Genomic DNA, 17496 nt, shown 5'->3' with positions numbered 1-17496 from the left:
CTCTCTCTCACCATCCTGCCCCCAACACCAATCAATTTTACTTGATGAAAAAGCTGAAAAAAGATGAGCTCTCGGCAAAGGATTTACAGCATAGGCAGTTTCTGAGAAAGGGACTGGTGGTGTCACAGAGGTGCTCTTGCAATACTTCAAATAATGTTGTACAATGTTGATGTAATGGCTTGGGTCTCTCCCACACACGTGGGATGACTCCGGCAGTTAATTATTTCAGATTTATTAGTCAAATCAAAAGGTCCCGGTCGGAGCTCAGCTAATCTCCATTATCCTCAGAAAGCATAGTTGCCGGAACTGAGCGCCGCCCTTGCCTCCCAACAGGAAACCCCCCACCTTCTCTTCCTGTCCTTTTCACGCTTCTTGGCCAGTCTTGTGAGCTACGAGATTTTGGAGAGAGCACTTCCTGTATTCCTGTGTCTGTGTCACTGTCTGAGCCAGGCACAGACAAACTCCGGCCCTCCAGATGTTTGGGACTACAATTCCCATCACCCCTGACCACTGGTCCTGTTAGCTAGGGATCATGGGAATTGTAGTCCCAAACATCTGGAGGGCCGGAGTTTGCCTGTGCCTGATCTGAGAGGACAAGTTCCATTCTTTCACTCTGGCTCTCTCATTTTCCCTGTGTCCAGAGATCAGGTTATGGCTGCTCCCTGCTGCCTCTCCCTCGCCTCTGCATTCCCCTCTTACCTGCTCTCTCTCTATGCCTGTGTTCTCATTCCGTGTCCATGAAGGAACAGAGCTGACAGTAGAGCATGGTGAGTCCACAATAAAACACAAATGCAAAATGAATACATAACACATGTAATTACCTAAAAGTATACACAGTAGAACTGTGTAAGTACTAAGAATGTACACCGGAGCATTGTAATTATGAAGAAGGAATGTTATATAATAAGACTAGATGTTCTTTAGCTGTCATGGTTAAAAGTATTTACTAAAGAAACCAATCAGCTTGCCAATCAGAAGGTCAGTGGTTCGAATCCCTGTGACGGGGTGAGCTCCCGTTGCTCGGTCCCTGCTCCTGCCAACCTAGCAGTTCGAAAGCACGTCAAAGTGCAAGTAGATAAATAGGTACTGCTCCGGTGGGAAGGTAAACGGCGTTTCTGTGTGCTGCTCTGGTTCGCCAGAAGCAGCTTAGTCATGCTGGCCACATGACCTGGAAAGCGAAATGAGCGCCGCAATCCCAGAGTCATCCACGACTGGACCTAATGGTCAGGGGTCTCTTTACCTTCTTTACCTGAAGAAACAAATGTGCTTCTCTTCATGAAGTGATGAATTAAAACACCATGGGCAGGCCAGCTCTTTCAAATTAGTGAAATCTTTAAATACACAAACAGTAAATCTATAAAGTTTTGGCACTATTTGTCTCTCAGTCTACAACAGATTCAATAAATAGTGGTTATTCAGTAGTCATTGCAAGCAATCATTCAGGTCATCTGTATTTCCAAATATCTGCATGAATTTTATTTCTGCTTTAGTTAGAAAGGGGGGAGGTCTTGGAATTATGAAACATTATGTTTTTTTTAAAAAAAAAATTTCAGTGAGCAGATAACCTGCAATAAATTAGATTGTGAACTTCACAATAATTTGTATGCACTTCCTGGGAGAATAAATTCTGCATGGGCTCATGTTGTCTCCCAAAGCCTCTGATTCACTAAGGAGATTTCAAATTCCATTTTCTTCCATTTGCAGCCCCCTCAGGAGCTCTTTCCTTTGTCCTCTTCTTATTGACTTTCCAGAGTTGTTATTTGTCATGTATAGTATTGAGCACTTTCATCTTCCTTCATACAGCTATGATCTTATTTTCCTGATAAAAATTTAAATCACAAAATACAGATTACTCTCATCACTTCATTGTAACAGTAATCATTAAACAATAACAGCGACTGTTAAATTACTTGAGACTAAAAATACTTCTGCAGAAAACCCACATGCTGTACCTCAAGACTGAGGCATGAATTGTGTAGGTACATTTATTTTTAATTACAGGCTGGCATTAATGTGGCATGTGATAATGTTGGCTTTGTTAAACCTTTGTTACAGAGAGCAGATACAAAGACTTCGTAGACAAGCATTTTTAAATATGCACATCTTTGAAAGGTTTCACTTTCTTTTTCTGATTTTCTGTTGACATGTCAAAATTTCCATGACGGGGAAAATTAAGTCTATGGAGATATTTTAAATGTTTGCATAGCGGTTCTCCATAGGTCATATTATATACTTACGTTTCACAGTGCTATCTGCAGAGGATTCTGGTTATGGGCCTCATTAAATTAAGTCCTACTCAGAGTAGGCTCATTAAAATAAATGAGCCCAAGTTAATCATGTCCATTACCTTCAATAGGTCTACACTGGGTAGAACTAGTTTTGAATAGCACCTCATGTGTACTCTCCATATATCTTTTCTGAATGACTTGGCCATTCACATTCAATATAATTACTCCACTATAGGTTTTAATTTATGTCGCATCATTAGCCATCAAGCTGAACTAGTCTTCCTCAACCTGATACCCTCCATATGTTTTGGACTACAACTCACATCAGTCACAGCCAGCATGATGAATGCTCAGAGATAGGATCAGTTCGCCCAGTGGTGCAGAGGACAGAAATAGTCACTTGGAAGGGGAATTGTTGTTGCTTAGGGCAAGGTGATGGCGAAGGGCTGTGCAGATGCCCCAGCAGGAGTTCGGGTTTGGCTCTACTGCCGCACTCACACAGCCCTGACCTCTCCGCTACTCCTGGCTAGGGATGATGGGACTTGTAAATTGCAGGCCACAAGGTTGCAGGCGGCTGCATTCATGGTTTCGTGAGTTATGAAAGAGTCTAGCCTCCTTCTGGGCAAGCACCTTCTTCAACTCTTCTCATGTGCAGCCAAGAGGAGAAGTTCAGAAGCTTCCAGTTCCACTTTAGGTTAACCACAGTTTCTCTTTTCATCCAGACTGACAAACCGTGGTTGACATTAACTATGGTAGCTTCTCCTCCAACCTATGAGCTGCTATAGGAGGACAGATTTGCTTCCCTTACAGCTAGCCATGGACAAATCTGTCAGTTTTAGTTTCTCTCCATTTCCCAGTTCTCCAGTTCTCCATATTTCTGTATCAGTTTGCAAATGTTTCTTTTGTTCTCAAGAAAATTTGTCAGCATTTTAAGGCATTTCCCCCCGATATACACATTTTGCCTGATATACACGTTTTTAAAGCAATTTCCCATAATATAATGCATTTTATATGTTAATTTCCCCTAATATATGCATATTTATGCACACTTTCCCCTAATATATTTATGTTTCTAAGTACACATTTAGCAATAAATGTAGCTTGATAGTGATGACATAAGCTACTGGTGAAATAAAAAAAAGAAACAAATAGTTGCCAAGTTTATTGCAGGTTTCTGAAACTGACCCTAACAAGTAACTATAATGGAGGGAACTTTCTATAACTCATCCATTTCACAACCCACAACCTCCTTAGTGATAATATAAGTGCAGATATGTTACCTTTTGTTATACCTTATGCTATACCTCTGTAGCATTGTACTATGTATGTACTTTATGATATCAAGAACAAATTTATTTTTAAAAAGATATTGCCACCAGCTTGGGGAAATCAAGAGTATATTTAAGAGAGTCTGTGTACTGGTCCAGTAAACGCTTCCACTGCGCAACCAGCAACAGTTCTCTTTGCAGAGCATTAATTAAGTCCAGTGCAGAGATTCTTGTTGCAGTACAAGCTTCAGAGTCTCAGCAGCAAAGAAATAACGACACAGGGAAGCCTGTCTTTCCAAAGACAGGTTTATTGCAGAAAGATAACAGAAACACCTCCAGAGCTTTCAGACATTTTTGCTTCACGCCCCACAGGCAGAGAAAACAAACACTGAGCAACTTAACAACTTAACGAGCTTGACTACTTAAAGTCACATGACATTGCTAACTTGCCAGCGTCTTAGGTTTCACACCCTAACACCCCCTCTCGCTGGCAATACAAAAACAAAATTACTTCAGACCCATTTCTTCACAAAAGTTTTCATGCGGCTGAAACCCAAGCGGTTTTGTAAAACCATCAGCTTGATTTTCATGACTGGGACAGTAATTTAATTTAACAATTCCTGCTTTTACCGTTTGACAAACATTTTGAAAGCGGATATCCAAATGTTTTGTACGACCTTTAAACTGCCCATTTTGTGCTAACTTAAGACATGGTTGATTATCACCCCATACAGTGATTGGAGTGATGGCCTTTTCATACATCTCTTGTGCCAAGCATTTGTAAAATTCTAGATCTCTACATAACTCAGATAAGGCACAGAACTCAGCTTCTGTTGATGACAAAGCAATCAGGTTCTGTTTCTTGGATCTCCACCCAATCAGAGAGTTATCAAATTTTATTACACAGCCAGACACTGATTTTCTATCCTTTAAATTTGCCCAATCACTATCTGCCTAACAAGTAATCTGTGCTTGTCCTTCAGAAGATAATTCAAGGCAAAAATCTTTGGTGTATTGTAAATATCTTAACACTCTTTGAATTCCTTTCCATGCATTTACACTAGGTTTTGAAGCTTCTCTGCTGAGTAAGTTAACAGCGTAAGCAATGTCTGGTCTACTCCATTGCGAAAGATGAAGTAAGCTTCCCAGTGCTGACTGAAAGATTTCAGCACGCTTGAATTCAGCACTATCCTTGAACTCATTGTCTTTTACAAAACCCATTTCCATTGGTGTTCTAACACCTGCACACTCCGTCATGCCAAACTTTTTCAACATTTGCAATATCTTGCCTTTTTGATTCAGTAGAAAACTGCCATTTTTGGTCCTATCTATCTGAACACCAAGATAGACCTTTACATCACCAAGATTCTTAACTTTGAAGTGTTTAATTAATTCTTTGGCTAGTTTTTTTACTTGTTCTTGTGTCTTTGAAGTATAAATCAGGTCATCTACATAAACAAGCAAAGATTCTTGAGCATCTCCTGAACCTCTGAAATATAAGCAATTGTCAGCCTTGCTCCTGCTAAAACCAATGCCTACCAAAACGTCATTCAAACACTCATTCCAATTATGAGCAGATTGCTTGAGTCCATAAATAGATTTATGAAGTTTCCATACCTGATTTGATTTACCAACTTTCAATCCTGGCGGTAGCTCCATATAGAGCTCTTCAGCCAAGTCTGAATGAAGATAAGCTGTAGAGACATCAAATTGATTCACTTTGAACCCTTTCTGAGCAGCAACTGCTAATAGTGCTCATAGGGTTTCACTCCTTGAAGTGGGTGCATAGACTTCGGAATAATGTAACCCCTCTCTTTGCGTAAAACCTCGAGCTACAAGCCTTGCTTTGTACTCTGGTTTCCCCATCGCTGTTGTCTTTATCCTGTACACCCACCTACAACTTACTGCCTTGGTACCTTCTGGCAGTTTGGTGATGGAAAACACACCCAGTTCTTTCATAGAATTCAACTCCTTTTGCATGGCCTCACGCCACCTACTGGCCTCCTCCTGGGGTAATTGCTCAACCTCCTCAAAACTTTCAGGTTTGCAATTTGCCAAACCAGCCCAAACACTAATAGCTTGGTACCTTTCAGGAGGTATACCTTTGTTGGCACGCTTGGAACGCCTTAACAGTTCCTGTGATGTTCCTTCAGTTTCCCCTTCTGACCCAGAATCACTAGTCGTCATCTGTTTGTCACTAGTAGTTGAAGAACTTTCTGATTCTGACTTTAGACGTCTCTCTTGCTGTACGGGTGAACTTTTAGAGCTAGAAGATTCTGACTTTACACCCTCGTCCTCAGACTCAAATTCCTCAGCCTGTTCTGGAATTAATACCTGCCCTGGGGCCTGAGTTTCATTGTTACTGTTCACCACATCAAATAGTATGTCAGGATTTCAATGAATTTTATTCCAACCATCCTGTTCACAAAATTCTGCACTTCTGCCGATTGTGATATTTGTTTGATTGCCTTCTACATTCACAAATCTCCAACCTTTTGTGTTTGCTTGATAACCACAGAAAAACATTTCTTTAGATCTAGGATCGCCTTTCCTACGTTGTGCCCTAGGCACCAGCACATAAGCACGACATCCAAAAACTCTTAGATGATCAATTTTTGGTTTTTTTCCCAAATAGCATGAAGTAAGGAGTGTTGCCTACTGTGCTATTGTACACTCTGTTAAAAGTATAATTCGCATGCAGTGCAGCCTCAGCCCAAAACTGCTGTGGAAGTCCAGAATCAAACAGCAAAGCAGCAATGGCTTCCTGTAATGTTCGAAATTTTCTTTCGGCAACTGCATTCTCCTGTGGTGAATAGGGATTGGTAAGTCTATGAACTATACCTTTCCTTTTTAACCACGTCTCCAGCGTGTGGTTCACATATTCCCCACCACGATCTGATTGTATTTTACGCACCCTGGTGTCAAATTTACATTCGACTTCTTCAATCCAATCCATCAGGATGGAAGCTGCTTGTGATTTTTCTTTCAGAAAGAAAACCCAACTAGCCCTTGAAAAATCATCCACCAAAATTTGCATAAATCTCGCACCTCCAAGCGATTTGACTGGCATAGGGCCACACACGTCTGTGTGCACAAGTTCAAAGGGTTTCTTGCTTACTCTATCAGATCTAGGATAGTTACATGTCTTAACCTTAGCATGTTTACAAGCACAACAATCCAGAAAATTTGGACAGGGTTTAATGTTACACTCCTCAGCTAAATCTGGCATCTTGCTTACATACTTAAAGCATATATGAGCTAACCTTCTGTGTAGTAGATGTGCACAACCTGTATGAGGAGCCTTATTTACACACTTAGCTTGTGCTTCACCTGTTGAACATCTACCTGCTGCTAACTGCTCTTCATCCAAAACAAAAAGCCCATCCTCACAGGGAATTTTAACTAGCTCCTTCCCCTGTTTCGAAATGGTGCACACATCATTTTCAAACTCAACCTTAAAACCACTTTTTACCAGGCATGACACACTCAAAAGTCCATTCTTCATTCCTGGAAGAACAAAAACAGGAAGGTTAGTTTGCAAACAATTAACATAAATTGTGCCTTTAAGGTTCATTTCTCATTTACTATTGTCTGCTATAGTCACAGTTTTTGCAACTGGCAATGTCTTGCAGTTCATCAAGCTGCCACTAGATGTCGCTGGAACTAAACTGTGACTTGCTCCACTGTCAATGATCCACTTCAAGGTTTGTTGGCTCCTTTTAGGACTCTGTTGTGCTGCCATTGCAGATAGTCCCTTATCAGCACCTGCTCCCCCTCTGGATCGTTGATTCTTGTAGTTCTCACTTCGTCTTCCCCTGTAGCTCCGGAAACTGACCTTGGACTGTTGAAATTCCTGTTGCTTTTCTGGACACTTTGCTATCAAATGAAACCGGCTGCCACACCGAAAACATGACTTGCTGGCCATAGCAGACACTTGTGAGGCTTCCTTACAGCTCTGCCTGCTAGTTCCCCCATGCTGGGAATTATCTGAACATCCAACCCTTGGGGTATTTGAATTATCAATACGTTTTCGATGATGTTGATATTCTTGCTCACACAATCTACCAGTCACATAATTCATATTCAGCTGGTCCTCTGGCAAAACTTGTAAAGTTAGTACTAAGTTTTCAAACCCTGCATGCAGGCTGCTAAGCAGAGTATAAACTTTAATATTTTCAGGAAAATTCACACCTAGAGATGACAGTCGGTTGAAATACTCAGTCATCTGTGACGTGTGTTCAACCACACTATCCCCTGGCTTCAGTTTCAACTCATACAAAGCACGTATAATGTTCACCTTCTCTCCGGGCGTGGCTCTATGGTGAATTCGCCTAAGAGCTTCCCAAATTTCAAATGCAGACCTTAAATTTTCCACATGAGGTAATTGGAAATCGTCTATCGATACCATCAACATGCATCTAGCTTTAGTGTCCATTTTATCATATTCCCTGTTCTGAGCATGTGCAGCAGCCTGTTGCTCTGCTGTGGCATCTGCTGCAACAGCCACAAACGGCTTTCGCCTCTGGACATAGTCAGCCCACACTTCTTTGGCTTCCAACCAGACTTGAGCCCTCTTAGACCACTGCACGTAATTAGCAGAGTTCAACTTTGTAAAGGGAACCTGGAAATTTTCCACTGCCATTCTTGGGGTCGGCTGCTACTCCCTCTGTGTGCCCTTGCTTCTCTTTCCCCTTGGGATTTGTTTTACTCACTTTTCAGACGCCTCCAGCCTCCTCTGAAGCCTTTTAAACTTTTTTCCCTCTGTCTCTTCACTAGCAACCTACCACCGTCCTCTGTTTTTATTAACAAAACAAAACACAACGGGAGGTCAAGCTAGCCTTTTGCAGCTAATGAAGCTGTAAATCTTCACTTACGCAGCTCTCTCAACTTTCTGCAGCCTCTCAGTTCCTTTAAGAGCTGGATTTACGACCAAGCCGGTCTTCTCTCATCCGAAAGCTGCTTTCACTTTCTCTGCACACAATACAGCTGTAGAAACGTAGAAGGATCCATAACCTAAGAGAGTCTGTGTACTGGTCCAGTAAACGCTTCCACTGCGCAACCAGCAACAGTTCTCTTTGCAGAGCATTAATTAAGTCCAGTGCAGAGATTCTTGTTGCAGTACAAGCTTCAGAGTCTCAGCAGCAAAGAAATAACGACACAGGGAAGCCTGTCTTTCCAAAGACAGGTTTATTGCAGAAAGAAAACAGAAACACCTCCAGAGCTTTCAGACATTTTTGCTTCACGCCCCACAGGCAGAGAAAACAAACACTCTTTATATACTGCTTTACTTTATATACTCTTTATATAAAGCCATTTTTCACCTTCTCACCCCTTGCTTTTTCCTGTTAGACCTATTGCAGTCGTTAAGAGTCGTCAACAGGCTCATCGCAGCTATCTGCCAATCACCCATTCCCACCACCCTTCTGAGTAATACCCCTCCCCACCTTCTCACTATATAGAAAGGTCCGGTGACTTCTGTTTCAGTGTATCTGAAGAAGTGTGCATGCACACGAAAGCTCATACCTAGAACTAACTCAGTTGGTCTTTAAGGTGCTACTGGAAGGAATTTTTTTATTTTGTTTTGACCATGACAGACCAACACGGCTACCTATCTGTAACTGTCTTTATATACTGAGCAACTTAACAACTTAACGAGCTTGACTACTTAAAGTCACATGACATTGCTAACTTGCCAGCGTCTTAGGTTTCACACCCTAACAATATTGTCTCTCAGCTGTTCGTATCATGGACATCTAGACCTGCGGGGTGGGGGGGAATAACAAATGAGAAAATAGAAGCTATTACAGATTCTTAGTGCCCTGTATGTTTTAATTAGTGTTTAATATTTCAGTCAAAAGACACTAACTGAAGCATAATGAAGCCAAATAGTATCTATAGGCCCCATCTCCATGACAACAAGTTTTACTGTTTAAAATTATAAATTGGATAGGCTGAGAGACATTGAATTTTGGTAAGGGAAAATGTTAACTTCTTAAATTGATTGACTTAGGCTCTTCACTTACAAGTTGGAACTTTCTCAGTGATTAAAATAGGCTTCTTTTTGCAGTATTAATCAGAAACTTTTCAATGGCAGAATTCAGACGTTCAAGTGATTTGAAAAATGAGAACCTTTAATAGCTGCAGCCATTCTGGGTCTGTTTACTCCCTTTTCCTCTTCAGTCCTTCTAGCAGTGGATCTGTGTCCATCGCCGCCGCCTACTGGTTTGCTCTTGCCTCTTCTATTTTTGTGTCACTGGCTTCTTTTTCCATTCCATGCTCATTTTCAGCTTATTTGGTGCTTTCGAATAATTGCATTCTCTTACTTCTCTTCTGCCTCTTAATGCTGCATGTTTTCTTCAGTCTTCAGATATTCCCAGAAAGGTTTCCAAACCTTGAATAAATCCTTCTCCCCGTTGCTTCTGTTTTTTAACTTTGTAGCCCCATCATTGCTTTGGGACCCCCTACAATTTTTTTCCCCGCAGGGCTAAAATTCTCATAGTGGTTTAACAGCTGGTTTTACTGTGGGAATCATAGCTCCATGAGTGGAATTGGGGTGGGGTGGAGGTGTCTCAGCAGCATTAAACAACTGCAGCTCCCAGGAGTTTTGGGGGAAATCATGACTCTTTGAAGTGAGACAATATTGCATTACAGTGGTACCTCGGGTTACAGATGCTTCAGGTTACAGATGCTTCAGGTTACAGATGCTTCAGGTTACAGACTCCGCTAACCCAGAAATAGTGCTTCAGGTTAAGAACTTTGCTTCAGGATGAGAACAGAAATCGTGCTCCGGTGGCGCGGCGGCAGAGGGAGGCCCCATTAGCTAAAGTGTTGCTTCAGGTTAAGAACAGTTTCAGGTTAAGAACGGACCTCCGGAACGAATTAAGTTCTTAACCCGAGGTACCACTGTCCATGTACAGTGCAGACGCAGCCTAATGGAGAAAGAGGGACCTCACATCTAATCCCTTGTGCAGGACATGCATAGAATTTGCTGCTTGCTCTGGGATGGTCCCTGCGTTTTGTAGTTTCTGAAAAAGATATTTTTAAAAACAAGTGCTGCTTATTCGAGTTGAATATTTTCTTGCTATTGTTTCACCAGCACCTGTTTAAGACATAAATAAAAAGGTGCTTCCACAAAGTTATCCACTGATTATCTCCACATGGGAGTTGTTGGTACCCAGTATAGTAATATAGCACATTGTTTTTGTATATATTGCAAGAGTGACCTTAAACGACATGCTGCAAGATTCCTTGCTGGTATATAGGTAAGGCCCCAAGGCTATGGAAGTTTATTTGGGTACAAATCCCATTAAATGCAGAAAGAGTTCTTCCTTCAAGGAAACAAACATGCACCGAATCAGGCTGCAGGTTCAATTTTTCTTTTCTTTTTTTAATTTATAAATTTCATACATGCGTAGTAAATGTAACCACCCACTAAATAACCTGATCACTATATTCTTTGGCTTTATTGATTTCACACATTATAAAATTGGCTGTATACAATTTTTTGTTCTATACAGCAAAGCAAAGCAGCAGCAAGTTATATATAGTTTAAATTACTACCTACCTACCTACATAGATGAAAACAAAATAAAAAAATTCCTTCCAGTAGCACCTTAAAGACCAACTGAGTGCTACTGGAAGGAATTTTTTTATTTTGTTTTGACCATGACAGACCAACACGGCTACCTATCTGTAACTGGACCTACATAGATGGTTTGATGTTCTATAGACAACTAGATAAACATCTTATGTAGGCAAGTTTATTATTATGAACAAATACTACTGAGCAGGAAGGAGATTGGAACAATAATACCATTTTGCCCTCCAAGTAAATGCATGTATATGAAGCAGCCATTTGTTTCCATAACCTAATTTGTATTCAGATCTTATTTTTTCTAATATTACATGGGCGTCAGATTATTTTTGGACATCTGAAGTTATGTGTAACATACTACATTGTATAGGGGAGGGCTGGAACACTCATATTAATTTGTCTCCTAAAATGATTTATTTGTATATGTGCAACCATCTGTACTCTTGATCCTATTTGTATTCTGCCTTTGTAAACTAATATTATATGGTCATCAGATTATTTGGGGATATCTGAAACATACTTCCCACTTGCTATTTTGTGAGTAATCAGAAGCTAAGCATTGTTGTTGTTTAGTCATTTAGTCGTGTTCGACTCTTCATGACCCCATGGACCAAAGCATGCCAGGCACTCCTGTCCTCCTGCAGTTTGGTCACACTCATGTTCGTAGCTTCAAGAACACTGTCCAGCCATCTCGTCCTCTGTCGTCCCCTTCTCCTTCTGCCCTCCATCTTTCCCAACATCAGGGTCTTTTCCAGGGATTCTTCTCTTCTCATGAGGTGGCCAAAGTATTGGAGCCTCAGCTTCAGGATCTGTCCTTCCAGTGAGCACTCAGGGCTGATTTCCTTAAGAGTGGATAGGTTTGATCTTCTTGCAGTCCATGGGACTCTCAAGAGTCTCCTCCAGCACCATAATTCAAAAGCATCAATTCTTCAGCGATCAGCCTTCTTGATGGTCCAGCTCTCACTTCCATACATCACTACTGGGAAAACCATGGCTTTAACTATACAGACCTTTGTTGGCAAGGTGATGCCTCTGCTTTTTAAGATGCTGTCTAGGTTTGTCATTGCTTTTCTCCCAAGAAGCAGGCATCTTTTAATTTCGTGGCTGCTGTCACCATCTGCAGTGATCATGGAGCCCAAGAAGTAAAATCTCTCACTGCCTCCATTTCTTCCCCTTCTGTTTGCCAGGAGGTTATGGGACCAGTGGCCATTATCTTAGTTTTTTTGTTGTTGTTGAGCTTCAGACCATATTTTGCGCTCTCCTCTTTCACCCTCATTGAAAGGTTCTTTAATTCCTTCTCACTTTCTGCCATCAAGGTTGTGTCATCTGCATATCTGAGGTTGTTGATATTTATTCCCGGCAATCTTAATTCAGTTGTTCCATATCCAGTTCTAACTGTAGCTTCTTGTCCCACATAGAGATTTCTCAGGAGACAGATGAGGTGATCAGGCACTCCCATTTCTTTAAGAACTTGCCACAGTTTGCTGTGGTCGACACAGTCAAAGGCTTTTGCATAGTCAATGAAGCAGAAGTAGATGTCTTTCTGGAACTCTCTATCTTTCTCCATAATCCAGCGCATGTTTGCAATTTGGTCTCTGGTTCCTCTGCCTCTTCTAAATCCAGCTTGCACTTCTGGGAGTTCTCGGTCCACATACTGCTCGAGACTTCCTTGTAGAATTTTAAGCATAACCTTGCTAGCTTGTGAAATGAGTGCAATTGTGCGGTAGTTGGAGCATTCTTTGGCACTGCCCTTCTTTGGGATTGGGATGTAGACTGATCTTCTCCAATCCTCTGGCCACTGCTGAGTTTTCCAAACTTGCTGGCATATTAAGTGTAGCACCTTAACAGCATCATCTTTTAAAATTTTAAATAGTTCAGCTGGAATACCATCACTTCCACTGGCCTTGTTATTAGCAGTGCTTTCTAAGGCCCATTTGAAATCCAGCTTGCACTTCTGGGAGTTCTTGGTCCACATATTGCTTAAGCCTGCCTTGTAGAATTTTAAGTATAACCTTGCTGGCTTGTGAAATGAGCACAATTGTGCGGTAGTTGGAGTATTCTTTGGAACTTCCCTTCTTTGGGATTGGGATTTACCGTATTTTTCGCCCCACGGGGTGCACCGGCCCATAGGGCGCACCTAGGTTTTTTTGGGGGGGGGGAATAAAGAAAAAAAATTATTTCCCCCCCCAGGCGCGAGGCTGGGGTGGGGAAGCCTGAGCTTCCCCCGACCCCAGCCCCCAGAACAGGCTGCTATCCGCAACCCTTGGGAGACCGGCGCGACTTCGCGCTGGGCTCCCTAGGGTTGCGGAGAGCTGCACGAAGCTCGGGGCGTGCTCTTCAGCTTAGTCATGCTGGCCACATGACCTGGAAGCTATCTGCAGACAAACGCTGGCTCCCCTTGGCCAATAAAGCGAGATGAGTGCCAGAACCCCAGAGTCGGTTACGACTGGACCTAAAGGTCAGGGGTCCCTTTACTTTTACTTAAACCCCACTGAATAGGATTTCTAAGTCATAGTTAAAATTACACTGTCAGGAAGGAATTCAATGTTGTGTCTGCTGATTGTAAAGTCAGGGCAAGTTTTTCTGCTTGTCAGATAGAATGGTCCCCCTTCCTGCCATGTGCTGTTCTGGAGGGGATTTGGGAGAGGGGAGGGGTGCATAGGAGAGAGAGGAAGCCCCATTGTACTGGGGGGGGGGGCTTGACCTGGCCTCTGCCACCTTACTGTGTGTAAACTTGAAATCTTATCCGATTTATCTGAGAATAAGCCCCAATCAACACAATGGGACTTACTGATGAATAGAGGTGCATAGGATTGGATTACAAATGAATTAAAAAAATGCTTAAGTAAATCTGGGAAAAAAATGTGGTAAATATTTTTTTAATTCACTGAATAAATAAAACAGACCAAACTCCCTATAACTTACCAACCATTTTGCAATTGTACTCAAATGTCACCTCACTTCTTCTGTCTTCTCTATGCAAGTCCAGATAAGCCCAATAATCATTTTTTACATTATGATTCTGGTAAGTTCATCAAATTTAATGTGAATAAAACCAATCTCTCTGCATTATACATTTAAGTAGATAGTTTATTGCTTTTTATGGTTTTTCTTTTATACTTGAGCTCAAACGTGCAAAAAAAGAAAAGCCATCAAAAGAAACAAAGCCAAGTCCTGTCTGTAAATGATAAAACTTAATTACTCAGCACTGCTGAATGTGCTGAATGTGAAGCTGTTGAGCAGTGAAAATCATGTCCACTGTCTCCCTAGAAGGTCGAAAACCATTTTGGGATTCAGGAAGGGTAGCCTTGGATATTCTTAGGAGACAGTTTGCTAAGATCCTTGCAAGAATTTTGCTGGCTGCAGTTAATAAAGAGATTTTTTTAAAGAGATTGATAATTTTGGCATCCCTAAAGTCTGCTGGGATCTCCTCTCTATCCCAGATTTGGAGATACCTGAAGCTCATCTTGAATTTGTTTTTGTGGAATTTCTGAGAGGACTTCAGCAGCTATGGGGGAGTTGTGGTTAAGGAGATGCTGGTAATGTTCTTTCCAGTACAGTACAATAGCTTTTTAATCTTTTATCTTTTTTATTACAGGCTATGCAAGAAAGAATGCTTGTGCTCTTCTTATTCTTTTGCTGATCTCATAATTGTAAATAATAGGATTGCTCTAAAGAAGTATTATTAACTTGTGCTGAACAGAGCTCCAGTGATGCTGGAAAGGGGGAGCAAGAAGGTGATTGTTGTCATTTCCTCCTCCTCCTCCTCCTCCTCCCTGCAGGGTCCCTTCACTCCCTGAAAAGCAGTGTGGGAGGTGGCTCTGAGATCAGCCGGGAGGAGGAATGGGAGACAATCTCTTTCCTTCAGTGCTGGCCTCTGCAGTATCACTGGTCCCTCTACAAATGAAGGGAGACCTGTCAGTTGTGGACAGGCATGTCTAGATCCAATCTAACAGTGGAAGCCCTGTGTAACCTTAAGGCAATACATACTTTACAAGTACATACTTTTCAGAATACATAGTAGATATTTATTTATCCTAGATGTATGCAAACCAAGACAAAAACCACAAGACCTTTCAATATTGGATTACGAAAAGGAAGTCCACAAAATGTTTGCTACTTAATCTACCTTTTTAGTTTTGTACTTTAATTGTAAAAGTTGTGCATAAGTTCTGAATCTCTCTCTCAAGAATGCTTAAGAGAATGTTTTCCATTAGTCATATTATGTCCTGGGGCCTTATATTCTCATTATCAATTATTTGTTTTTGTTACTCTAGGGCCAAGTGTCATGCAACTCAAATAGGGATTAATGTTTTTGTGGAGAACATATGTTATCTAATGATAAACTGCAGGTTAATGCTAAATCACATGGAAAGAATAAACCATATCATTATACACATTTGGGGGGGATGGAACCTCATCAGTCTTATCTCCCTCTCAAAATAATGCTGTTTTGAACCTAATAAGGCAAATTGTTCCCAGGGAAATTTGGTTCACAACTAGATGCTGCTGGTGGTGGTGGTGAAAAGTAGGGCATCACATTATTGTAAGTAAAAGGAAGTCTTTAGTTTTAGCTTATAGCGATACAACAAATACTATGGGAACAACAAACAATGTCCTGTAAAGATATTATCCTCTTATCAGGTTTTGATTCATTAGTTTACAGGGATCTCTTTTTCATATTTAAAGTGCACAAAAGTTTAATGTATCTCTCTAGAACAGAATCTGAGAATAAAATAGTATCACGCTTCTGGCTTCTTTTCAAATTTATTTCTGCCAGACATTTTCATTAAGTAGTGCTCAAAGAACATATTTGTTAATTCTAGAAATGTTACCATGGCACCCTAAGTTTCTTTATTGTCCGGAGCTGTGACTGTTTTGCAAAGTAATGTGATTGCTCCTATACTCACAGACACATGGACTGTGTTTGCACATCACTAAACAAAGGTGGACACCTTTTTTGTGTTGATGGCCACAATCCCTTTGGGTAATCTGCTGCATGCCTCATGTCAACTATGGATGGGGCTGAAGCTACTGGTGGATGGGACACCCCTTTCTCTGTCTATCTCTCCTCCCTAATGGGTGAGGGACAGATTCCCTTTGCCCGAGATCTGAACTGATTGGTTGTAGAGGGCTTTGAAATTAGGCTGAAGGAAACATGAAATTAGGCTGAGGACCACATTGAAAACATGCTATATGTTAGCAGTATCCAGGTTGTGTGGGCCTTGGGCTTGTGCACCCTGCTACTCCCATTTCAGCCTCCTGCACATCCAGGGACACCTCTTGAGTGTATACTTTTTGTTTTCCTCACTCTCAGCTTGTCCTTGTTTCTGAATTTGGGATCATGAACTAACCAAGTAAGGTCACTTTCGGAGCAAACCATCTTCTAACCATTGCTTCTGAAGTTTGCTTGTTTAAGCTAACCATGATCCCAAGTACAGACAAACCCTAGTTCGGACAAATGACAAAGGCAATTATTGCGGTGTTGGGTGTTACAGTTGCCTGGAGTAATTATTCTCAATTGCTATCTGTTGAATGCTGGCCAGATCTTGCTTAGAGTTTATTTAAGCTAACACATTTTGGGATTATTTATATCTTTTTTAGAAGGGTGTTGTCAGGGAACTGCCATCAGCTCAGAGGCGAGAGATGGAAGGGCAGGTGTGTTACAGGGAGCCTCCGAAAATCTTGTGAAGCAGTTCCTCTTCCGGCGAGGAGGAAAGCCCTACCTTCAGTGGAGAAGAGGGGCAAGGACCAGAGGATGCTAGGGAGAGCCTTAACACCAAGCCTGAGCAAACCGGAGAGGTGGGAAGCACGTCCTTGCCAGTGCCCATTCTGCGCAGTAGTCTTTGGCACAGGGAGGGGCAGAGAAGGCTGGGGGTGACGTGACTTTTATGTTGGGGGAGGTACAAAGACTGACCACTCCCGGATTCTGCTAGCGATTGAGCCAGCCATGAACTTACAACGCTCTTCACTGTAAATAGTTTGCACCAAGAATAAGGCCTGTAAAAGACAGATCGGAGTCTTACCTGGTTACTCTCAAGCAACCACAGCAGCATCTGACAGGTATGTTACCTCATGGGCCAAAGCTTTCAGCAATAAACATTAGTTAGATCTTTCTGTAAATTTTATTCTTATTCAGAACCATTCCAAGGCAAAATTTATTCTTAATATTTGGATTAATGTTGTTGGTGCAGAGTACTCAATGAATGCTGTTCATAAAACTTGCACTCCAGTTCATCTTGGTTTGTCCACTGACTTTTCTGACAGTCGTACCAATTCTTTGGATAACCTGACTAGTCCCAAATATCAGATATCTTTTTGAGCACTATATTTAATTGCCTGCTTTCCTCTATACTGGTTGGTCATTCTTGGTTACTCACAATGAATGGTTCTGTCCCAGTGGGGA

General features: G+C 41.5%; 1 protein-coding gene and 1 long non-coding RNA gene across 2 annotated transcripts in view; one reads left to right on the top strand and one right to left on the bottom strand.

Annotated features, from left to right (window-relative positions):
• The window catches only part of TRPM3 (transient receptor potential cation channel subfamily M member 3), a gene marked incomplete at its 5' end in the record, with an annotated part of 405379 nt that overhangs the window by 10665 nt on the left and 377218 nt on the right, over positions 1–17496 (top strand). The window lies entirely within an intron of this gene.
• On the bottom strand, positions 6586–8727 carry LOC309352426. Its single transcript, XR_014161311.1, has 2 exons — positions 8209–8727; positions 6586–7003 (listed from the first exon to the last, which is right to left on the bottom strand). It is a non-coding gene; the product is annotated as an uncharacterized lncRNA (long non-coding RNA).

The sequence above is a fragment of the Podarcis erhardii genome (genome assembly GCF_964252035.2).
Source record: "Podarcis erhardii genome assembly, chromosome: 11".
NCBI classification, from domain to species: Eukaryota; Metazoa; Chordata; class Lepidosauria; order Squamata; family Lacertidae; genus Podarcis; species Podarcis erhardii.
This window is presented reverse-complemented; position numbering and strand designations above follow the sequence as displayed.